The 23,167-nt window shown below is 45.9% G+C and overlaps 1 protein-coding gene across 2 annotated transcripts in view; it reads left to right on the top strand.

The window, feature by feature from the left end:
• The first annotated feature begins 4,408 nt into the window (after positions 1-4,408).
• The window catches only part of CARHSP1 (calcium regulated heat stable protein 1), a 69,964-nt gene continuing 51,205 nt past the window's right edge, over positions 4,409-23,167 (top strand). The window contains exon 1 of one of the 2 annotated variants that reach the window (XM_073542817.1): positions 4,409-4,585. The gene's annotated coding sequence lies outside the window, so the exon portion shown is untranslated. Of the gene's footprint in view, positions 4,586-4,731; positions 4,790-23,167 lie in introns of those variants that run through there. The other variant, XM_073542818.1, reaches the window with a different exon arrangement.

Below are 23,167 nucleotides of genomic sequence, written 5' to 3'. Positions count from 1 at the left end.
ATATCCCTGTAAAAAATAGAATTTAAAAATAAAAAATATTGTTATTCTCACCCTCCGATGTCCTGCGCAGCCTTCCTGCTTCACTTCACGCTCTCGTTCCCAGTAGTCCTTTGCGAAAATGCCCGCGATGGCGTCCGTTCTCGCGGGATCGCGAAGTCTCGCGGTCATTCGCGCGACGTCATCGCGAATTACCGCGAGACATCGCGATCCCGCGAGAACCGACGTCATCGCGGGCATTTTCACAAAGGATTACTGGGAACGGCTGAGCGGGACGTCGGAAGGTAAGAATAACACCATTTTTTATTTACATTTTATCTTTTACTACTGATGCCGCATAGGCAGCCTCAGTAGTAAAAAGTTGGTCACACTTGTCAAACACTGTGTTTGACGAGTGTGACCAACCTGTCAATCAGTTCTCCAAGCGATGCTACAGATCGTTTGGAAAACGCTATCATTTTGCAAGCTAAATACGCTTGCAAAATGCTAGTTTTTCTGCGGGAAAATCGCGGGAATTTAAAATGCGATTTTCCCGCGGACTGGAATTCCAGAATTCTCGCGGTAATTTCCGCGAGAGTTCCGGTACGTGTGCACTTAGCCTACTAATAATAATCATTTAATAACTGCATTTGTGATTACTTGTGTTATCTTTGTCTATTATTTAAACTTGTTTGGTGATCTGAAACATTTAAGTGTGACAAACATGCAAAAGAATAGGAAATTAGCAAGTGGGCAAACACTTTTTCAGCCAACTTTATATATTAGGGCAGCCAATCCCAATCCTGTTACCACTGATAATTGTAAGGCTAAGTTCACACGTAGTGGAATTCCCGCGGAATTACCGCGAGAATTACGGAATTCCATTCCGCGGGAAAATCGCATTTTAAATTCCCGCGATTTTCCCGCGGAAAAACTAGCATTTTGCAAGTGTAATTAGCTTGCAGAATGCTAGCGTTTTCCAAGCGATCTGTAGCATCGCTTGGAGAACTGATTGACAGGTTGGTCACACTCGTCAAACATAGTGTTTGACGAGTGAGACCAACTTTTTACTACTGAGGCCACCTATGCAGCATCAGTAGTAAAAGATAAAATGCAAAAAAAAAAAAAAAAAAATGGTATTATTCTTACCTTCCGACGTCCTGCGCAGCCGTTCCCAGTAATCCTTTGCGAAAATGCCCGCGATGACGTCCGTTCTCGCGGGATCGCAGTAATTCGCGATGACGTCGCGCGAATGACCGCGAGACTTCGCGATCCCGCGAGAACGGACGCCATCACGGGCATTTTCGCAAAGGCTTACTGGGACCGGGAGCGTGGAGAGAGGCGGGAAGGCTGCGCGGGACGTCGGAAGGTAAGAATAACAATATTTTTTATTTTAAATTCTATTTTTTACAGGGATATGGTACCCAAAGCCCGGAGGACAGTCTCCTCTCCTCCGGACCGTGAGTACCATCCGCAAACGTTCTGCTTACTTTCCGCATGGTGTGCACAGCCACATGCGGGAAGTAAGCGGAACAATGCATTCCTATGGGTGCGGGATCGCCGCGATTCCGCAAAATTAATGAGCATGCTGCGGTTTTTACCGCGAAGCGATTCCGCCGCACTAAAATCCGCAGCATTAGCACAGCATTGCAGAATCCCATAGGAATGCATGGGATGCTTATTTTTCGCGGCATAATCGCGCGGATAAAACCGCCGCAGAAACGCGAAAAAAACGCCACGTGTGAACTCAGCCTAATTCTTAGGGCAAATTTACTAGCCCTAATTTTAGACAGCGCTATCTTGTGGTGTAATATTCTTGAAGAACTAGAAAGCTAAAAAACAAATCATGAATTTCCAGGACATAAAGTAAAAAATGTGACGAATTTACCAAACTAAATATTTCCTAAGGCCCCCTTCACGCATCCCGATATTTCCGGTACTGGAAAAACCAGTATCGGTGAGGTCGGTAGTCCGTGTCCCATTCCCTGAATAATAAAGACCTTCATTTAAAAACTGCATTTTGTGCTTACTTGTGTTATCTTTGTCTAATATTTAAATTTGTTTGCTGATCTGAAACATTTAAGTGTGACAAACATGAAAAAGAATAGGAAATCTGGAAGGGGGGCTAACACTTTTTCACACAACTGTATGCTTTTCTACTTTTGCGCAATAAAACAATATTTTACCCCGAAAATTATTTTTGCATTCTGAGAGTTGTAACTTTTTTTTATTTTTTTGCTGACAGAGCCATATGAGGGCTTATTTTTGAAAGTTAAAATTGACATTTTGATTGATACAATTTTTTCCTTCATTTTTACAAATGACTTTTCAAGCACTGTTTATTTCATCTTTTGTGTATCAATAAGATTAAAAAAAATTTACATTTTTGTAATTTTTTTTTAAACAGTATCATATTGAATAAATACTACTACTAATGTCATGCTACTGGGTTCAAACCCTTGAGCCTGTCTTTGTGGTTGGCTTCTCTATCCACCGAGACACAGCAGACCCACATTTTCTCCTGGTGTTTTGTTTCCGTTCATTCTGGTTGCAGTCTGTTAGCATAACACCGGAGTTTTCATTTGTCTGCCCTATCACCTTTTGGTGCAGCTTTATAGTCTGTCCTCTGGCTGGCATTTCCTTCTGGTAATAGTTTCTTGTGGATGTTCAGCCTTTTTGGTATAGGTTAAAGCCAGTCAGTGAAATTCCAGCTAGGGTTTATCTCCTTGATGTTTCTGTTCTTTACTTTTCACCTTCCTTCTGTTTCTTTTTAGGAAGTAGGCAGAATATAATCTAACAGTACGTACTTAATTTTGTATTTTGTGGTCTACTATACTCACTCTGAAATCTTTCCTTTTTTCGACCCCCTTTCCCTTTTGTAGGTAATTTACACTCTGCACTGCCCTCCGGTTCATTAGGAAGAAAGTGATGCGCTCGACGGCCTTTCAGATAGTTCAGTTCCGAGCTGCCATCATTTAGTCTGTGGTTAGGGCTGTCTCTGCTCACACAGAAGCTTTAGGAACTGCGGCGTCAGGTTCTCTAGTCTGTACAGGAATCGGCAGGGTCAGTTGCAGGATTTACCTATTTTCCCGAGTGAGTTTTTACACATTCATAACAGTGAGCTTTAGGCTATGTGCCCACGTAGCGTTTGTCAAGCAGAATATTCCCGAGCAGAATCGCACACCCTGCTCCCGGGAAAACGCATGCGGTTTTTGACGAGCGTTTGTCAAGCGTTTTAGCATGCATTTTCCTAAGCGTTTTTGCCCATACAATTGATGGTATGCGGAATCGCATTTCATCCTTCGCTGGATCCGTAAAAACAACGGTTCAGTGGCACACGTTCATGTCAGATCGGCCACGGATCCGTTTTCTGCCATTTTTGCGGATTACAACTGACATAAAAAGCGTATGTGTGAAACAGGCCTTGGAATGCGTTTTCCTATGCGGTTTTGCAATACAACTGTATGTATGCGGAATCGCACGCGTTTCCGCAAAATTAATGAACAGGCTGCGTTTTTTTTCTACTAAGCGTTTCCGCAGCAGAAAAAAACGCACCATTAGCACATGTGCGGATTCAGTTCTGATTACATTAGATGCTTTTCTTAAGCGTTTCCGCGGCTGAAACGCGCATCTAAAAGCGCCGCGGAGACGCTTAAAAAGCGCAATGTGGGCACACAGCCTAAATGGTTAATAATGCTGTAAAAAATGGATTGCACGTGGACCGGCGCCTCGTTATTTTCATAGACTCACATTGGGGAGTTTTACCCAAGACTTTCATCAAAATCTGACCACCTAGTTGGCAAGGCCGGGGTCAGACTTGCGAGAGACTCGCACGAGTCTTGCCCCTCAATACCCGGAACTGCCACCGGCACTTGGGACCGGAGTGTGCGGCTCCACGTATTTCTATGCAGCTGAGCGCTCCGGTCTCGAGTGCCGATGCCGGGTATTGAGGGGCAAGACTCGTGCGAGTCTCTCGCAAGTCTGACCCCGGCCTAAGAACACACGGTCACTGAATGTCCCATAGGCTACAAAAGGTACCAGACCTGTCTGTGACTACTGATAAAACGCATACAACTAATGTGAACGAGGCCTTATGCTCAGCTCTGGCGTATGGTCGCTGTGTGCGCCAGGAAAGTCTCCACACAGGCACTAGACTCTATACACAATGGCTTCTGTCCTGTCAAATGGCATATTTGGCCCATATAGACAGCCATTGTGCGGTTATACAGACTGGTGTATGTGAGACTATTCCTGGCGCAGAGACCACAACCCAGAGACGTGAGCTGGGCGCAGGGCCTCGTTCACATTAGTTGTACGCGTTTTCTCTGTGGTTCTCACTGGCCACTGCATTCGGATGAGGGGGGTTTGGAGACTGCACAGTAGCCAGGCCTCGTTATCTGCCACCTCAGCAGTTGCCTCCTGCACCTCACACACTTCCCGCTGTACCCGGAGCATCGGAGGCTGTGGGAGGAGGGCGGCCATGATGACATGAGGGGTGGTGTGCTGATGTCACAGGGGGAGGAGGACAGGAAAAGCCCGCAGGACACTTTCCTAGTGAGACAATTTGGTCTCTCTGCCCGCGAGTTGTGTCGCTGTGCTCTGCCCTCAGGTGAGTGACTGGTGTCGCTGCGCTCTGCCCTCAGGTGAGTGACTGGTGTCGCTGCGCTCTGCCCTCAGGTGAGTGACTGGTGTCGCTGCGCTCTGCCCTCAGGTGAGTGACTGGTGTCGCTGCGCTCTGCCCTCAGGTGAGTGACTGGTGTCGCTGCGCTCTGCCCTCAGGTGAGTGATTGGTGTCGCTGCGCTCTGCCCTCAGGTGATTGGTGTCGCTGCGCTCGGCCCTCAGGTGAGTGACTGGTGTCGCTGCAGCTTCGGCGTCCTGTGTAAAGTTCTCTCACTCTTCGGACGGCGCTGTTGTCCGGCCAGTGGCTGCTGGTGACTGGTGCCAGTGTGTGCTCTGGAGGAGCTGACCCTGAAGTCCTGAGTGCAGCTCTGCCTCCTGTGTGCCCGCAGCCTCCTCTGACAGTTGTGTGAAGGGCTGACATGATGCACCTGTAGCCTCTGCTCTTATGCTGCCCTGTCCTCCATGGGGGGAGGGGGCAGCTGCAACCATTCCTCGCCTCATTTCCCTCATCAACACCCCATTCCCTGCGTCCGCACCCCATTTCTGCATCTGTGCCCCATTCCCTGCGTCCACACCCCATTTCTGCATCTGTGCCCCATTCCCTGCGTCCACACCCCATTTCTGCATCTGTGCCCCATTCCCTGCGTCCACACCCCATTTCTGCCCCCCATTCTTGTCGTTGGGGCCCCATTTCCACATCGACTGTGCCCCATTCCTGAGTCCATTCCCCGCACCCCATTCCCCTGGTCTGCGCCCCATTTCCACATCTGTGCCCCATTCCTCTCCTCCGCACCCCATTTCCCTTGTCGGCGCCCGATTTCTGCATCTGTGCCCCATTCCTGAGTCCATTCCCCGCACCCCATTCCCCTGGTCTGCGCCCCATTTCTGCATCTGTGCCTTTTTCCCTGCATCCACACCTCATTCCTTCTTCTACGCCCCATTTCTTCTCTGCCATCTTGTGTGCGTGTAGTATGGGACAGTCCACATGTAAGTTTATTTCCGTGCCTCTCTATAACCTCATATTTCTCAGTGTGGAGCAGATTCGTGTCTGAAGTGATGTGTCCGGCCGGTCCCACGTGCGCCATCCTGTAGGTAATACCTCTGAAGTGTCGCTCCTGTTGGCTGCCGCGTGCAGGTTTAGTTTTGGCCAGTTGTGACCACCACAGACCTTGTGGGGTGACCCCGGGGGGCAGTGGTTAGTACCTACTAAGTGGTCTGTGTGAATCGATTTGCAGGATCCGTCCATCAGCCAGGTCAGTAATCTGTGGTCTCTGTACGGAGAGCCCCCTCTTACCTTACCTGGTGCCCCAGCCCAACTAACAAAAAGAAGACCTATGGCTGCCGGGAGGTAGAAGGCCACTCTCGGGGCTCCCACCCAGTAGCCGTACATCACTGATGTGGCTGACGGATGGGCGCCTGTACTAATTCTAGAGTGAACCGACGACCGGCATGCCCCGGGCTGCTGTGTGTACATGGAGAAGAAGGGCTCGCCTGTCTGATCCCACAGAAGAGCTACTGTAACCCAAATTACTGCTGTCGTGATGGAAAGGTGTGCAGGGGCACTGGGTACTGATGCCTGCGGACAATGGGGCTCAGTATTGCCAGACCGTTCAGAGAGGCCATGTTGTCCCCTGTCCACCACCAAAAATGTCCACAGTGGGCAAATAAACATCAGGATTGGACCATGGAGTAAAGGAAGACGGTCGCTTGGTCTGATGACCCACATTTCATGACGATGGCTGGGGACGTGGCATCTCTTCCCCAGATAGGACATGCACAAGGCGAGCAGCGAAGGAAGCTTCATTCTCTGGGAAATGTTCTGCAAACCTTGGACCCTGGGTATGGTTATGGATGATTCTGGGACAAGTACCGTCTACCTAAACTCTTTTCCAGACCAAGAACCATTCTACTGACAGTGGCCTTTTTGGGCAGGATGATGCCTCTTCTGCCCTGGAAAACACATGCACAGTTGGTTTAACGAATTTGATAAAGAGTTCAGCGTTGACTCCATGTTCCCCAGATGTTAGTGTGATTGAGCATGTGTGGGAACTGCTGGGAAACCACTCCAATCCATGGAGGCCGCACCTCACAGCTTACAGGCCGTGAAGGATCTGCTGCTTACGTCATGGTGCAGGTCCACAGGAGCTCCAGAGGTCTTGTGTGCCGAGGAGGGCTAAGCTGTTTTGGGGGTGCATGGAGCAAGGAGCAACGTAATATTAGACAGGTGATTTTAATGTTATGGTTCATAGGTGTAAGTATCAGTTTTGGGGCTCGCTCACACTTCTTACAAGGCCCAGTGCTATAAGGTGTCTTATCGGATAGCACTCGGCCCATTGTTATACTTTGGGGTAGTGCAGATCTGAGATTATTTTTTCATGCCGATTCGACATGAGAAAACAATTGCAGGGTGCTGCGAGGACAGCCGAGAATCGGATCATGCAAACCCATACAAGTCCATGTATGCATGTGAAACATCGGACTGCACTCAAATGTCATCCGAGTGCAGTCCAAAGTACTTGCACAGAGACAATGGGGAAGATGGAGAAATTAAGTTCTCTGTCTTCTCCGCACCCCAACTGCCGTTTTCTCATGCAGGAGAATCAGATCACACTCGGATGAAACCCATGACAGTTTGATACAAGTGTTATTGGCATAATCTGCTCAATTCTCTCGCACGAGCGACTCTACAGCAGTGTGAGCGAGCATTTTGGCTACGTTCCCCTGATGAGTTTTTGATGCTGCACCATTTCTGCACCTAGTATTTAAATTAGGTTACTTGCAGTTTTTATGTGCGTTTTTTTAACATGCGGTTTTATCTTATTTTTTATGCTGCGTTTTTTTTGTCTCTTTTTGGTGTGTCCTGCTTTAAATAAAGCTGCATTGTTTTTGATACTTGGTATTTGGCCTTAACAAAAATTTATTGATATACTTAGTTGCGGATGACTCGTGTTTTTGATGCGTTTCCGCCACGGAGGCGCACTAAAAATGGCATGTGTGTGTTTTTTATCTGTTTTTTTCCCCAGGAAAATCTGCACAGAAAACTCCACAAGAGAAATTCACATGTCTCGGATCTGACCCGCACCGCCAGTGACCTTACGCTGAGTAAAAGCGCAGTGGTCGGGAGATCTTTATGAGCAGTAAGGCGCTGCGCTTTTGATGCAGCAGAAATATGCAACGATCAGCTGATAGTCTTTGGCAGCGGCTCGCTTAACCGTGTTTTTGACGCGTTTTCAAGAATAAAACATGGTGCACTTTACAGCACCAGCAAAATGAATGAGATCTCTGAACTTTCCATGTAGATTTGAATCCGTTTTGTATCTGCAGCGTGTCAACCCCTTCAGCTGTTTTGCAGCATTTTTCACCTATATAAGAAGAGTTAAGAAAACGGCGTATTTCCTGCCAACACCATGGTTTTTGGTGCAGAAAAATCTATTACAAACACTCAGGGAGTGCAGATCCCCTAAGCAGTGTACAGGGCAGAACAAAGCGGCTCCGTACACTTGGTGGCTGCGGTGTCCTACTGCCCATGAACCAACTGACCTGGTAATGACCTAGCCTATGGATACATCATCCTTAGTTTCGTCCCTGACAATCCCTTTCACATGGATGTCTCATGAGGACAACTCCTCTCCTAAATGGAGACCTGAGTTCAGCTGATTGTGGTGGCTTCCACAGCTGAAACCCCCACGGCAGCTACAGTTCATCCTGACCTAATCGTATTGGCGACCATAGGTTTCCTGCAGTCAGCAAGCCACATCTACATCTCAGTTCAAGCGACTAAAATCCAGTCTTGCAGAAGGAGGCGCAAAGGACATTGGGACAAGGATAACACACTGTGTTAGTGCAGGGCTCACATGCCGATTTACCGTACACGCTACAGCCGTTCCGCCCCAGCGCTGAGATCTCGAGGAGACGTTGATGCGCTTGTATCTGACCACGGACCGGCTACAAACTGCAGAATCTTATTTATTCTGCTCCTCTAAGCCTACGCTCCCACCGTGAGCTTATGGTGAGTTTTTGATGTTGCAGAATTTCTGCCCCTATTATTTAAATTAGTTTATTTGGGTTTCTATCCCGTTTTGTTCTCTTTATTGCTATGTCATGCTTTAATTAAAGCTGCTTTATTTTTGACACTTCCTAATCTTTGGCTTTTACAAAACTTTTTTGCCATCCTTGTGTGCGGATTACATGAGCTGTGGACACGCACTAGAAAGGCATGTGCGTTTTTTTTACCTGCAGAATTTCCACATCTAATGCAAGTCTATGAGGAAATTACGCACAGAAAACTCTGCGAACCCCCTAGAGAAATTGACATGTTGCGGATTTGAAACTCACTCCGCAGGTCAGTTTACGCTGTGTTTAAAAAATAAAAAAAAAAAGCACAGTGGGCATGAGATTCCTGTAAATCCTGTGTACTTTGTTGGAACTGTAGGACGCTGCGTTTTTGCCGCAGCAAAAATATGCAGAGAAAAATATGCACCAAAACCTCATTGTGGGAACGTAGCCTAAGAGACGCATTTTACAACCTTTAAGAAACGTCATTTGTTTAATGCACGAACATAGCACCCCGTGCATCTGCCTGTCCAAGCTAGAGTAGCGATGCACTTTGTAGACTTATCTTTGATGCTCAGTAATGTCTTGGGCAATTTATGAAGCGGTCAGGAGGAGCCTTCCGGGGAAAGCCAGCGTCCCTTCAGGAGTGCTGAAGATTGCAGTCGTTTTCCAACTTGTCAGAAATTCTTGTGGTCTATTGACGTTGAAATCTCTCATTGGATGTTGTTTTTATATAGCGCAAGAAGAACGCCCCCACCCTAAATTCAAGTGGGCATAAAGATCAGCAGAAAATAGTTTTTAATTAAATAGTAAATGTTTGGAACAAATTCCCAGCAGATGTGGTTGGAATATCAACACTGGCGTAGAAGCTTTGAAAAGTCGCAAAATTTAGGCACAACTTGAAATTGCATCTAAATTTTGAAATTTTTGCTGTTTTCACTCTAAGTTACTCATCAGCTCTGCCAAAATGGGCAGAGCTGGGGTGGGACGACTTCTCCTTTCCCACAGCCCTGGTTGCATGTCTCTTCCTCCAAATGTGTAGGGTGTCACTGGCAGTGGGCGGGAAGAAGCTGCCAGGGATCCGCCTACCACTGGCAGCGTGTGGGGAGAAAGTTACCGCTGGTGACCCACCTACCACCAACAGCGTGCGGGGAGAATCCCACCTACCACTGGCAGTGGGCAGGGAGCAGCCGCTTGGGACCCGCCTACCACTGGCAGTGGGCAGGGAGTAGCCGCTTGGGACCCAACTACCACTGGCAGTGGGAGGGAAGCAGCTGTTGGAACTCAACTACCGCTGGCAGTGGGCAAGGAGCAGCTGCTGGGGACCTGCCTACCACTGTCAGGGGGCAGGAACAAACAGATAGGACCCGCCTACCACTGACAGGGGGCGGGGACAAGCCGATGGGGACCCACCTACCACTGGCAATGGGCGGCGAGAAGCCACCGGGGACCCGCCTACCAGTGGCAGGAAGAAGCCGCCGGGGACCTACCTACCACTGGCAGTGGGTAGGGAGAAGCCGCTGGGGATTTGCCTACCACTGGCAGGAAGAAGCCTGGGGACCTGCCTACCACTGGCAGTGGCAGGGAGAAGCTGCTGAAGACCCGTCTTTCCAACTAGTTTCCTGGGCAGCTCGGTCCCCAGTGACTTTGTCTAATTTTTCTTTGATTTTAGCCAGGTATGTTTGACTCTCAAACACTGCGATGTTTCATTCAGCCAGTGCTTGATACATGCTGCCTGTGGGCAGCATGTACCCGCTGTCAGGTTCTCTTTTAGATGCTTGTGACTAATCTTCCAGTTGCTGTGCACCACCGCAAGAAATGTATTACATTTCAAAACAGAAGTACATTTTGGACATAATTGACACCACTTTTTTGTGTAAAGTATGATGATTTTGTTGGCCTTGCACATCATGCTCAACTCTTCCTACTTTTCAAAAAGTTGTTGGGACAGGCTTAAAAATGCCACACATTTAACGATCAAATCAGTTGCCAGAATTGTGACCTAAAACCGGAGACTGGTTTGTCTGCCTCTGCCTCACGCTCCTTCTCTTCCTCGCATCCCATCTCCATAGAGTTGTCCGAGCACCACCTGTCATGTCCTATCTCAGTAATGGGGAAATCTGTTTTCCCCTGAAATAGAGAGTGACGGATAAATCCAGAAAAATAGAAGCAGTTTTTTATGAGATATACATGTGTAATTGCTTATTGTCATGTGTACTGTGTTCTGCAGTAATCATCAATTTATCCTATTTACTCTGCATCTGCTGGCGGTGATCTTGTGCTTTATTACAAGCATCCATTTATCCTGTGTAGATATATTTTGAAATTCTCCTTCCATATTCGTATTTGGTGCATATTAGGCCTGTTTCACATTTCAGTTTTTTGACGTCAGTCAAAATCCGCCAGAGTGTGAAAAAACGGATCCGTTTCTGTTTTGCCACAAACTGATGACACAGGATCCGTTTTTAGCTGCTTTTTCATGAAATTTAAAGTGACATGACTCTGGAAAAGGAGAGAGAGAGAGAAAATATATTTTTATTGCTGCCATTTGGGGTTAAAATTCATGAAAGGAAATTCTTTTGGGCATGCTCAGTATAAAAAGGAAGATCCGTTGGCGGATCCGTTTTTTTTCCCAAAACGGCGGATTTTGACTGACGTCAAACTGAAGTGTGAAACATTTCTTAATAAAACACTTTTTGCGCTGCTGACTTCTTTATACTAAGACTACAGTCAATGGCAGTAACCATTGACAACCGAACACATGCAAAATGTACCCATACGTCTCCTCTTACAGGGCTTTCTCCGATATTCTGTAGTGCTTGCATATATGAAGGAGTGAGAGGTAGTGTATCAGTATGTTGTCAGCACTGTTTGCTCAGCAGTCAGCACATTGATTATTGCTTGCCCCTGCCTGATTTGTGGCTTGCCATGGTTGACTGCTCTGGCCTCTACAGACAGCTGTATACAAGGGCACGGATGGTGTACCGGTGCAGAGTGGGTCCTTGGAGGGATTGCTGTCAGTGAGTGACATAATTACTTGTCATCCATAACATTTACAGACAGTGTCATCCTCCGTCATACAGCAAAGCGTTTTGTTTTTTATTTCTCTGCATGGCATTGATGCTTGACAAACTATACTGTTTGCGAGAGATGAAACGAAAACTTTCAAAAAGCATGACTGATATTTGTATCAAGATGTGCCCTTTAACCCCTTCACCCCCAAGGGTGGTTTGCACGTTCATGACCGGGCCAATTTTTACAATTCTGACCACTGTACCTTTATGAGGTCATAACTCTGGAACGCTTCCATGGATCCCGGTGATTCTGACATTGTTTTCTCGTGACATATTGTACTTCATGTTAGTGGTAAAATTTCATTCAAATAACTTGCATTTATTTGTGAGAAAAACGGAAATTTGGCGAAAATTTTGAAAATTTCACGATTTTCCAACTTTGAATTTTTATGCCCTTAAATCACAGAGATATGGCATACAAAAAACTTGATAACTAACATTTCCCACATGTTTACTTTACATCAGCACAATTTTGGAACCAAAATTTTTTTTTGTTAGGAAGTTATAAGGGTTAAAAGTTGACCAGCGATTTCTCATTTTTACAACACCATTTTATTTTTAGGACCACATCACATTTGAAGCCACTTTGAGGGGTCTATATGATAGAAAATACCCAAAAGTGACACCATTCTAAAAACTGCACCCCTTAAGGTGCTCAAAACCACATTCAAGAAGTTTATTAACCCTCTAGGTGCGTCACAGGAATTTTTTTGAATATTTAAAAAAAAATGAACATCTAACTTTTTTTCATAAAAAAAATACTTCAGGTTCAATTTTTTTTATTTTACCAAGGGTAACAGGAGAAATTGAACTGCAAAAGTTATTGTGCAATTTGTCCTGAGTACGCAGATACCTGATATGTGGGGGGGGAACGACTGTTTCGGCGCATGGCAGAGCTCAGAATGGAAGGAGCGCCGTTTGACTTTTTCAATGCAAAATTGGCTGGAATTCAGATTGGACGCCATGTCACGTTTGGAGAGTCCCTGATGTACCTAAATAGTGGAAACTCCCTACAAGTGACCCCATTTTGGAAACTAGACCCCCCAAGGAACTTATCTAGATATGTGGTGAGAACTTTGAACCCACAAGGGCTTTACAGAAGTTTATAACGTACAGCGGTACAATTAAAAAATCATATTTTTTCCACAAAAATTATCTTTTCACCCCAATTTTTATTTTCCCAAGGGTAACAGGACCCTAAAAGTTATTGTGCAATTTGTCCTGAGTACGCTGATACCCCACATGTGGGGGTAAACCACTATTTGGGCGCATGGCAGAGCTCGGAAGGGAAGCAGCGCCATTTGACGTTTTGGGCTGGAATTGAGATCGGACACCATGTCGCGTTTGGAAAACTCCTGATGTACCAAAACAGTGGAACCCCCCCACAAATGACACCATTTTGGAAACTAGACCCCCTAAGGAACTTATCTAGATGTGTGGTGAGCACTTTGACCCCCCCAGTGCTTCACAGAAGTTTATAACACCCGGGCGTGAAAATAAAAAATTCGTATTTTTTCCACAAACATGATCTTTTAATCACCATTTTTTATTTTCCCAAGGGTACCAGGAGAAATTGGACCCCAAAAGTTGTTGTCCAATTTGTCCTGAGTATGCTGATACCCCATATGTGGGAGAAAACTACTGTATGGGCACACGTCGGGGCTCGGAAGGGAAGTAGTGACGTTTTGGAATGCAGACTTTGATGGAATGGTCTGCGGGTGTCATGTTGCCTTTGGAGAGCCCCTAATGTACCTAAACAGTGGAAACCCCCCACAAATGACACCATTTTGTATACTAGACCCCCCAAGGAACTTATCTAGATGTGTGGTGAGCACTTTGAACCCCCCAGTGCTTCACAGAAGTTTACAACGCCCGGGCATGAAAATAAAAAAATTCGTATTTTTTCCACAAACATGATCTTTTAGTCACTATTTTTTTATTTTCCCAAGGGTACCAGGAGAAATTGGACCCCAAAAGTTGTTGTCCAATTTGTCCTGAGTATGCTGATACCCCATATGTGGAGAAAACTACTGTATGGGCACACGTCGGGGCTCGGAAGGGAAGTAGTGACGTTTTGGAATGCAGACTTTGATGGAATGGTCTGCGGGTGTCATGTTGCCTTTGGAGAGCCCCTAATGTACCTAAACAGTGGAAACCCCCCACAAATGACACCATTTTGTATACTAGACCCCCCAAGGAACTTATCTAGATGTGTGGTGAGCACTTTGAACCCCCCAGTGCTTCACAGAAGTTTACAACGCCCGGGCGTGAAAATAAAAAATTCGTATTTTTTCCACAAACATGATCTTTTAGTCACCATTTTTTTATTTTCCCAAGGGTACCAGGAGAAATTGGACCCCAAAAGTTGTTGTCCAATTTGTCCTGAGTACGCTGACACCCCATATGTGGAGAAAACTACTGTATGGACACACGTCGGGGCTCGGAAGGGAAGCAGTGACGTTTTGGAATGCAGACTTTGATGGAATGGTCTGCGGGTGTCATGTGCGTTTGGAGAGCCCCTGATGTACCTAAACTATTGAAACTCCCCACAAGTGACCCCATTTTGGACACTAGACCCCCCACGGAACTTATCTAGATGTGTGGTGAGCACTTTGAACCCCCAAGTGCTTCACAGAAGTTTATAACACTCGGACGTGAAAATAAAAAAATAATTTTTTTCCACAAAAATGATATTTTTGCCCCCAATTTTTTATTTTCCTAAGGGTAACAGGAGAAATTGGACCCCAAAAATTGTTTTGCAATTTGTCCTGAGTAGGCTGATACCCTACATGTGGGGGTAAAACACTGTTTGGGCGCATGGCAGAGCTTGGAAGGGAAGGAGCACCATTTGACTTTTTCAACTCAGAATTGGCTGGAATTGAGATCAGACGCCATGTTGCATTTGGAGAGCCCCTGATGTGCCCAAACAGTGGAAACCCCCAATTCTAACTCCAACCCGAACCCCAACACGCCCCTAACCCTAACCCTAACCCTAACCCTACCCCAACACACCCCTAGCCCTAACCCTAGCCCTAACCCTAATGGAAAAATGGAAATGAATACATTTTTTTTAATTTTATTATTTTTCCCTAACTAAGGGGGTGATAACGGGGGGTTTGATTTACTAGTTATGGCGGTTTTTATGTTTGGCGGCTGTCGCACGCTAAAAGACGCTTTTTATTGTAAAAATAGTTTTTGCATCACCACATATTGAGAGCTATAATTTTTCCGTATTTTGACCCACCGAGTCATGTGAGGTCTTATTTTTTGCGGGACAAGTTGACGTTTTTATTGGTACCATTTTCGGGCACGTGAAATTTTTTGATCGCTTTTTATTCCGATTTTTGGGACGCAGAATGAACAAAAACCAGCGTTTCATGAATTTCTTTTGGGGGGGGTGCGTTTACACCGTTCCGCGTGCGGTAAAATTGATAAAGCGGTTTTATTCTTCGGGTCAGTACGGTTACAGCGATACCTCATTTAGGTCGTTTTTTATGTTTTTGTCGGTTTTATGCAATGAAAGCTATTTTATATAAAAAATAATTATTTTTGCATCGCTTTATTCAGCGAGCTATAACTTTTTTTTATTATTTCCAAAAAATGGATTTATTGGGGGAATATTTTTTTTTTTTTTTCTAATTTATTTGGCGATTTTTTTTAAAATTATTTTTACACTTTTTTTTATTTTTTTTTTTACTTTATTAAATAGTCCCAGGTGGGACATCACTGTCCTGTGACAGATCGCTGATCTGTCACATCACAGATCACTGTGACAGATCAGCGATCTGACACAGGCACTGCAGAAGGCTTCCTCATGCCTGCGCTTTGCAGGCACTGAGGAACCCAGCTTCCGCAGGCCCCCGAAGGCCCCCGTCGCCATCTTGGATTCGGGGGCCTGGAGGAAGGGAGTCCCCCGCAGCAGCGCTGCACATTGCGCTGCCGTGGGGGGCTCAGGGAAGCACGGAGGGAGCCCCCTCCCTGCCTATGCTTCCCTTTAACCCCCGGTACACCGCGATCGTGTTTGATCGCGGTGTGCAAGGGGTTAACGTGTCGGGGGCGATCCGTGACCGCCCCTGACACATTGTGCCGGGTGTCAGCTGTGATAATCAGCTGACACCCGGCCGCGATCAGCGGCGCTCACCACGTGGGCGCCGCTGATCGCGCCGACGTACTATCCCGTCCCCGGTCATACGGGCCCGGGTACCGTGGACGGGATAGTACGTCGGATGGCAGGAAGGGGTTAATACCGCCTTCTGCAGCACAGGAATCCTGTGTGCTCGCTAGCATATCTGCAGTGTCGGGCTTTATAGCTAATGATGTGCAGCAGAAGTATTCTGTATTGCAGCAGGATAGGGATGACTCGTAGAGCTTTGAGGCGTTGCCTTCTGTCACTTTGTGTATTACCGTATATTAATATAGGGAACTTGCCATCTGAACCATGCTACCCCAACCACAGGCAGCCCGAATTGGAGCCCGGCTGCATGATTTCTCCAGCACTTTAGAGAATATATACTTTTAAAGGTCTGGACCATAGCCAGAAACGACACTAATGTGATGATGCTCCCAGCCAGTTATTCCCTGATCTGCTTGAGATGGTATTTGTGTTTTTTTTTTTCTTTGCATCCCAAACAATTTTCCGGGCAGTTGTGGATGAAATTTTTGATGGTCTACCTGACCGTGGTTTTGATTTTCCATTTGTTAATCACAGTTTGAACGCTGCTGACTGGGAATATCAATTCCTTGGATATCTTTTTGTATCCCTTTCCTGTTTTATACAGGTCAACTACCTTTTCCCGTAGATGCGTTGATAATTCTTTTGCTTTCCCCATGACTCACAATCCAGAAACGGCAGTGGCTGGATGAAAGATGCAAGAGTCTGTCTGGATCACAGAAACTCACTCAGCTTTTTAGCACACACTGATTAGAAACAAACAGGTCACAGGTGAGGATTTTACCTTTAGTAGCCATTCAAACCCATTTGTGTCAACTTCTGTGCATGTTATTAGGCCAAAATCACCAGGGTATGTGAGCTTTTGATTAGGCTCATTTGGATGTTTTGGGTTGTCATTATGACTTTTAAAAGAGAAAACACAGTAGTTTGACAACAAATGGCTTCCCTCAACCACTAACCATGAGTGGAAAAAAAATCTTGCTGTTATCATTCATATTCTCTGAAAGAAGGCCAAGAAAGCAAATATTATGCCGGGGTATGTAAATTTTTGAGTGCAACCATATGTCGCGCAAAGTTTGGAGAAGGATCCTAGCAGACTATCCTCATCCCCCCCCCATTGCTTGCTGCAGGGTTTTTTTTTTTTGTAAAGAAGAAAGATGGTCCCTGCCTAGATTTCTGCAAACTCAATCAGATCACGGTCCGTGATCTGTATTCGCTCCCTCTCATTTCGAACCTGTTTAATCAGATTGTAGGAGCAAAATGGTTTCTAAGCTAGATCTCAGGGGGGCGCATAATTTAATTCATATTAGAGGGGAATGAGTGGAAAGCAGATTTCAGCATGCCTGAGGCACACTATTAGGCCCTTGTGTCAACCCTATTTCAGCACATTATAAATTACATCTTTAGTCATCTGGTAGGTAGATTTGTGGTAATCTATTTTGATGACATATTAATTCACCTGACCTTGAGTCACATCAGGTACATGTCAGGCATGTTTTACAGATTCTCAGAGACAATACTTGTCACACCAGAGAAATGAATGTTCCCTATTGAGGAGATCCATTTTTTAGGATGTGATATCGTCCACCGTTTTTTGCATGGATCCGGTAATAGTCCGGGCGATACCGGATTGGCATCGTCCTGAGGTTTTGAAGGCATTACAAAGGTTTTTGGGTTTCGCTAACTACTACCGTAAATTCATCAAAAGCTTTTCGGTAGTGGCCAAACCTCTGACGGATATGACCAGGAAAGGGCATACTTTTCAAAGTTGTCCAGTCTGGCCAGGGAGGCATTCGATTCCTTGAAAGAGTGTTTTACATCTGCGCCAATTCTTATACAGCCTGACATCACTCAGCCTTTTATTGTAGAAGTTGACGTGTCTGATGTGGGGTTTGGGGCTGTATTGTCGCATGGTGCGTCTCCTGGTAAATGGCATTCGTGTGCATACTTTTTCTTAAAAAAAACCTCATCTGTGGAGAGAAATTATGACATCGGTAACTGGGAACTCTTGGCAATCAAGTGGGCTTTTGATGAGTGGCGTTATTTTCTGGAGGGGGCAGTTCTTTCTTTTATGGTAATCATGGATCATAAGAATCTCGTATAGCTAGAGTCTGTGAAATGTCTTAACGCCTCGACAGGCAAGGTGGACATTGTTCTTCACCAGGTTTAACTTTTTTGTTACATGTAGGCCATGGAACAAGAACATTAAGGTGGATGCCTTATCTCATTGTTTTCCTGGGGCTGGAGATAATTGTGAACCTGTTCCTCTACTACAAAAAGGGGTGGTTATTACATCTATCTATATGCTCCAATCTTGAGAAAAAAGGTTGTTGGCGCTCAGAGAGACGCCTCTGCTGCCTGTGCGTTAGGTAAACTGTGCCTGGGAATCTCCGTCTGAGAGTTCTTAGTAAACATGACTTGGTCTCGGCCAGACATCCTGTTATCAAAGCCAGCATAGATCATCTTACTCTGCGTTTTTGGTGGCCAGGTGTACATCAGGATGTCTGGGAGTATGTGGCCGCCTGCAGTGTGTGTGTGTGTGTGTGTGTTTTAAAACCTCTCATACTCGTCCGTCTGGGTTTCTCCAACCATTGTCGATTCCTAGTAGACCTTTGACTCATTTATCTGTCGATTTTTATCAATGCACAAAAGCATCTATTGCGTACCAATAGATGCTACTGCGCATGCGCCGCCATCTGTGCCATTTTGTTGCAGTGTAAATTCTTTTGGCTGCAGCAACAAGGGAGGCAGATGTGCTTGCGCAGTAGCATCTATCGGTGCGCGATAGATGCTAATGCGCAGGCGCAGCTGATGGCACCATTTTGAAGTAGTGTAATTTGTTTTGGCTGCAGCAACTAGGAGCCAGCGGAGGCGCTTGCGCAGTAGCATCTATCGGTAACAGATTTTGCTCAAGAATATCCCTGTATTTGGCACCATCTGTTTTCCGGTCTCTGCTGCTGAAAAATATTCCCACAGCATGATGCTGTCTTCATGTTTCACTGTGGGCATGGTGTTCTTGTGATGATGAGCTGTGTTGGTTTGGCATCAGACAAGGCATTCACCATAGTGGCCAAACAGTTCAATTTTGGTCTCATCTGACCACAGCGCCTTCCTCCATGCATTCCCACTTCTCCATGTATCTTTTGGCAAACTCAAGAGGAGCCTTACAATTTTTATGTGTAAAGGCCACATTTATGGCGTGTACGGCTTATTGTGTGGACAGATAGTCCAGTCTCTGCTTGGAAACTCGGCAGCTCTTTCAGGGTTACCTCTGGTCTCTGTGCTGCCTCTCTGATTAATGCCCTCCTTGCCCTGGCTGAAAGTTTCGGTGGGTGGCTCTCTCTTGGCAGGTTTATTGTGGAAATGGATTTGGTGATAATGGATTTGATGGTGCTCCACTGGATCATCAGAGATTGGGATATTTTTATGACCCAGCCCTGAATTGTGCTTCTAAACAACTTTGTCCCTGACTTGTCTGGAGGTCTCCTTGGTCTTCATGGTTTGGTTAGTGGTGCTTCTTGATTAATGGTGATGCAGACTCTGTGACCTTTCAGAAAAGGTAAAGTGTATATACTGACAGACATGTGACACTTAGATTACACACAGCTGACTTCCTGTCACTAAGCATGAGACTTAGGGTCCCGTTTCACATAGCGACGCACCAGCGATCCCGACAACGATACGACCTGGTAGAGATTGCTGGTGCGTCGCTACATGGTCACTAGAAAGCTGCCAAACAGGCAGATCTCTTCACCGACGCACCAGCGATCCCGACAACGATACGACCTGGTAGAGATCGCTGGTGCGTCGCTACATGGTCACTAGAAAGCTGCCAAACAGGCAGATCTCTTCACCGACGCACCAGCGATCCCGACAACGATACGACCTGGTAGAGATTGCTGGTGCGTCGCTACATGGTCACTAGAAAGCTGCCAAACAGGCAGATCTCTTCACCGACGCACCAGCGATCCCGACAACGATACGACCTGGTAGAGATTGCTGGTGCGTCGCTACATGGTCACTAGAAAGCTGCCAAACAGGCAGATCTCTTCACCGACGCACCAGCGATCCCGACAACGATACGACCTGGTAGAGATTGCTGGTGCGTCGCTACATGGTCACTAGAAAGCTGCCAAACAGGCAGATCTCTTCACCGACGCACCAGCGATCCCGACAACGATACGACCTGGTAGAGATCGCTGGTGCGTCGCTACATGGTCACTAGAAAGCTGCCAAACAGGCAGATCTCTTCACCGACGCACCAGCGATCCCGACAACGATACGACCTGGTAAGGATCGCTGGTGCGTTGTCACACAGCAGCTATTCTGAACGATTCCAGCCTGCGTCCCTGAGTTCTGCGTCGCCAACGAGGTCGCTCGTCGGCATCAAACACAGCGATACTTGCTGGCCAGCGGGACGCCGACGGTGAAAAAACAGCCCAGGACATTCGAGCACGATCAGCGATACCCGGCAGGGGGGCCGGTCGCCGCTATGTGTCACATGTAGCGAGATCGCTGTTGCGTCACAAAATCGGTGACGCATCAGCGATCTCGCTATGTGAGACATGGCCTTTAGGAAGGGCCATGGAAGGGCCTTTAGGAAGGGCTTGAACCAGAAATTTTTAGGGGCTTCATAGCAAAAGGGGTGAATACATAAGCACTTGACAATTTTTAGTTTTTTATGCCTATATTTTCTCACTTTAGACTATGTATTACTGATTCCTCACACACCAATTACAAAGATATTTAAACACAGGTTGTGATATAACAAAATAGGTAAAAAGCCGGCATGGGGGAATAATTTTGCAAGCCACTGTATATTTGCCTTTCAATTTGTGTTATGTGCTTACAGTATAATGTATTTGGCCAAAACACAGGAGGCCTATAAATGTATAACAGGAACCATGCTAACGTAAGATGCGCACCTATTCATAAATTGTGCACCGCTCTTGCTGTGTGTGAAAATCAGCGGGTTAGCATAGAATTGCACAGTAATTTACACCTCTTTCTGACATAAATGTGTTTGGCCTAGTTTCCTATTTTTTATACCAAATCAAAAAGTCTCTCCTCTTTAATGCTGAAATGCAGATGGAGACATCAGAACGTTTTTCCATTCTACTCTGGAAAATTTCCTTGCTCATGTATTTACGGTATCTCATAATTTGCAGCAGAAAATGTAAATCCGGAGATCTTTATTTTTTGCGCATTCATCTGTTTTTTCTCGATGATATATACCAGCCCACATGTCCGAGTCTGCTGGCGCTGTGCAGTATTTGCTCCATGGGTGAATCTGCTGACTATCTAGAAAGTTATCAGAAGCAGAATGTCCGGGTAAAGGTAAAAGCCATGTACGCAGCATGTATTATTCACTCCAGCTTTCTGTTTCACTTACACCAGGATCATTTACTCCTCTGCAGTCCCAGTGGTCTTGGTATCCTGGTAGCACAAGTTATATTTGTTCCCTCTGTCTCTAGCTGATGCAACGTTATCACCATTAATAGTAAAACAACACCAGGGGATGAGACTCATTACTATAATCCCTTGGGCCACTGTGGTTCTAGACTAAACAGGTGACATGCTCCCATTGGAAAGAGATGCGTAGGGACTTCACAGCTTTGCACCTCTTTGTGTTTCTTTTTGTGTAAAATGTTGTGAATTAGGATCCATGCCATGTTTGCACTAAAATTTGCAATTTTCTTCAGTACTTTTGCACTTATCAAATTAGGGGTTTCGGTGCACCCTTGGTGTGGCCAGGAGTCCGGTGCATAGTTATGGCTTCTCATGCATATTGAGGGCATGCTCCAGCTTGACAGGTCTCACTATACACTATTCTGATTGGTGGCGGTGGAGATAATCACGTATTTGATGATGAGCCGTCAAAGTGTTGTGCCAAACTGTTGGCCACACCATGGGTGCACCGAAGACCCGTCATTTACATACAAATTAGGTTATTTTATCGGGCACTGTAGCTGGTACACTGCTAGTATGATTTTTATAGGGGTTAAGCCCCCTATGTTACCACTTACCGCTTAAATTATTTGCAATGCATTTTGGGGGTAACGCACTCCCTTTAACACGGAGAGAGTAGAGATGACACTCATATCAATCAGAGGAAAAGTATAATAAATACAGAAGTGGTGACGTGTTTCTATCACCCACTCCTGGTTTCGACTTACAAACACTGAGGTAAAAAAGTGAAACTTAAGTTATCAATATATGGGGTTTGAATGGTACCGGTCATAGATAATCAAGTGACTGGAAAATAGGATATAGACTGGAAAGCATATATACTGGGCTATATTTGGCATAGTATACCAGAGTGGCAGACTCCCTAAACATGCACCCGCCCAAGGGAGCGTCTGCGGATTACACTGATACTCGATTGTTTCGCGTAGCCGGCACATTATTGGGCGTGATCACCTTCTGCTCCAAAGTCTTGGCTAAATTAACTTCTACAATTCCATAGAGAATAGTAGCTACCACCAGGAATTCTTTGTGGCACCGGAGTTAGTGGTTGTCCGGTCTGACATGAAGTCTCCAGTCACTCAGACTGAAAATGGTAACACTCTACCATGCGCACACTGTCATGATTCCATACATTCCCCATGCGAGTCAGCGGTCACATGACCCCATGTATGTAATTTCCATACTTAGCCACGTGCTGACTAGACTGTGCTTCTCTTCTATTGAGAGGAGCTCACCCACACCGGGAATACGGGGGGGTCGTGACAGTGTGCTAATTGCACATTGTCACTTAATGTGACTGCAGACTTGTTGTTTCAACAACCTCTTTAGCAAAAATTTAGACCCCAGGAAGAAGGGCTGGCTATATTGGATGTAAACATATCCGAGCGGCACTAGCAGTGGCCGAAGCCTGTTCAGCCCATGGTGTAATAGCAGAAGATCTGGGGTGTGGGGACTGCGCTTTTCCACCAGCACTTCTACGTTTGCCACCAAAGGGACGGTGGTTGTGTGACAGCTCTGGATTGTCTGTCCGGGGTAGGTTTCCATACTGGAGCTTACACCTAGGAGGAACACTGTATATTTCAGCTATGCAGCAAACTCCATCTGCTGCTGATTGTTGTGAAGATTGGAACAGATTTCTCTCATTGCAGATCTGTTTTAGAAGGGTTGTTACTTGTGGGACATTTATGGCTTCTCTTATTGATATGCCATAAATGTCGCAGGATAGATCTGCAGATCTATTAAGGGAAGAGAATAAACCACCTCAATAATTGCTTCGTATTCCAGTTGGTAAGTTGTGATAAGATA

This window comes from Dendrobates tinctorius, unplaced genomic scaffold, assembly GCF_039654945.1.
Source record: "Dendrobates tinctorius isolate UK_male_01 unplaced genomic scaffold, ASM3965494v1 ptg000129l, whole genome shotgun sequence".
NCBI lineage: Eukaryota > Metazoa > Chordata > Amphibia > Anura > Dendrobatidae > Dendrobates > Dendrobates tinctorius.
This window is presented reverse-complemented; position numbering and strand designations above follow the sequence as displayed.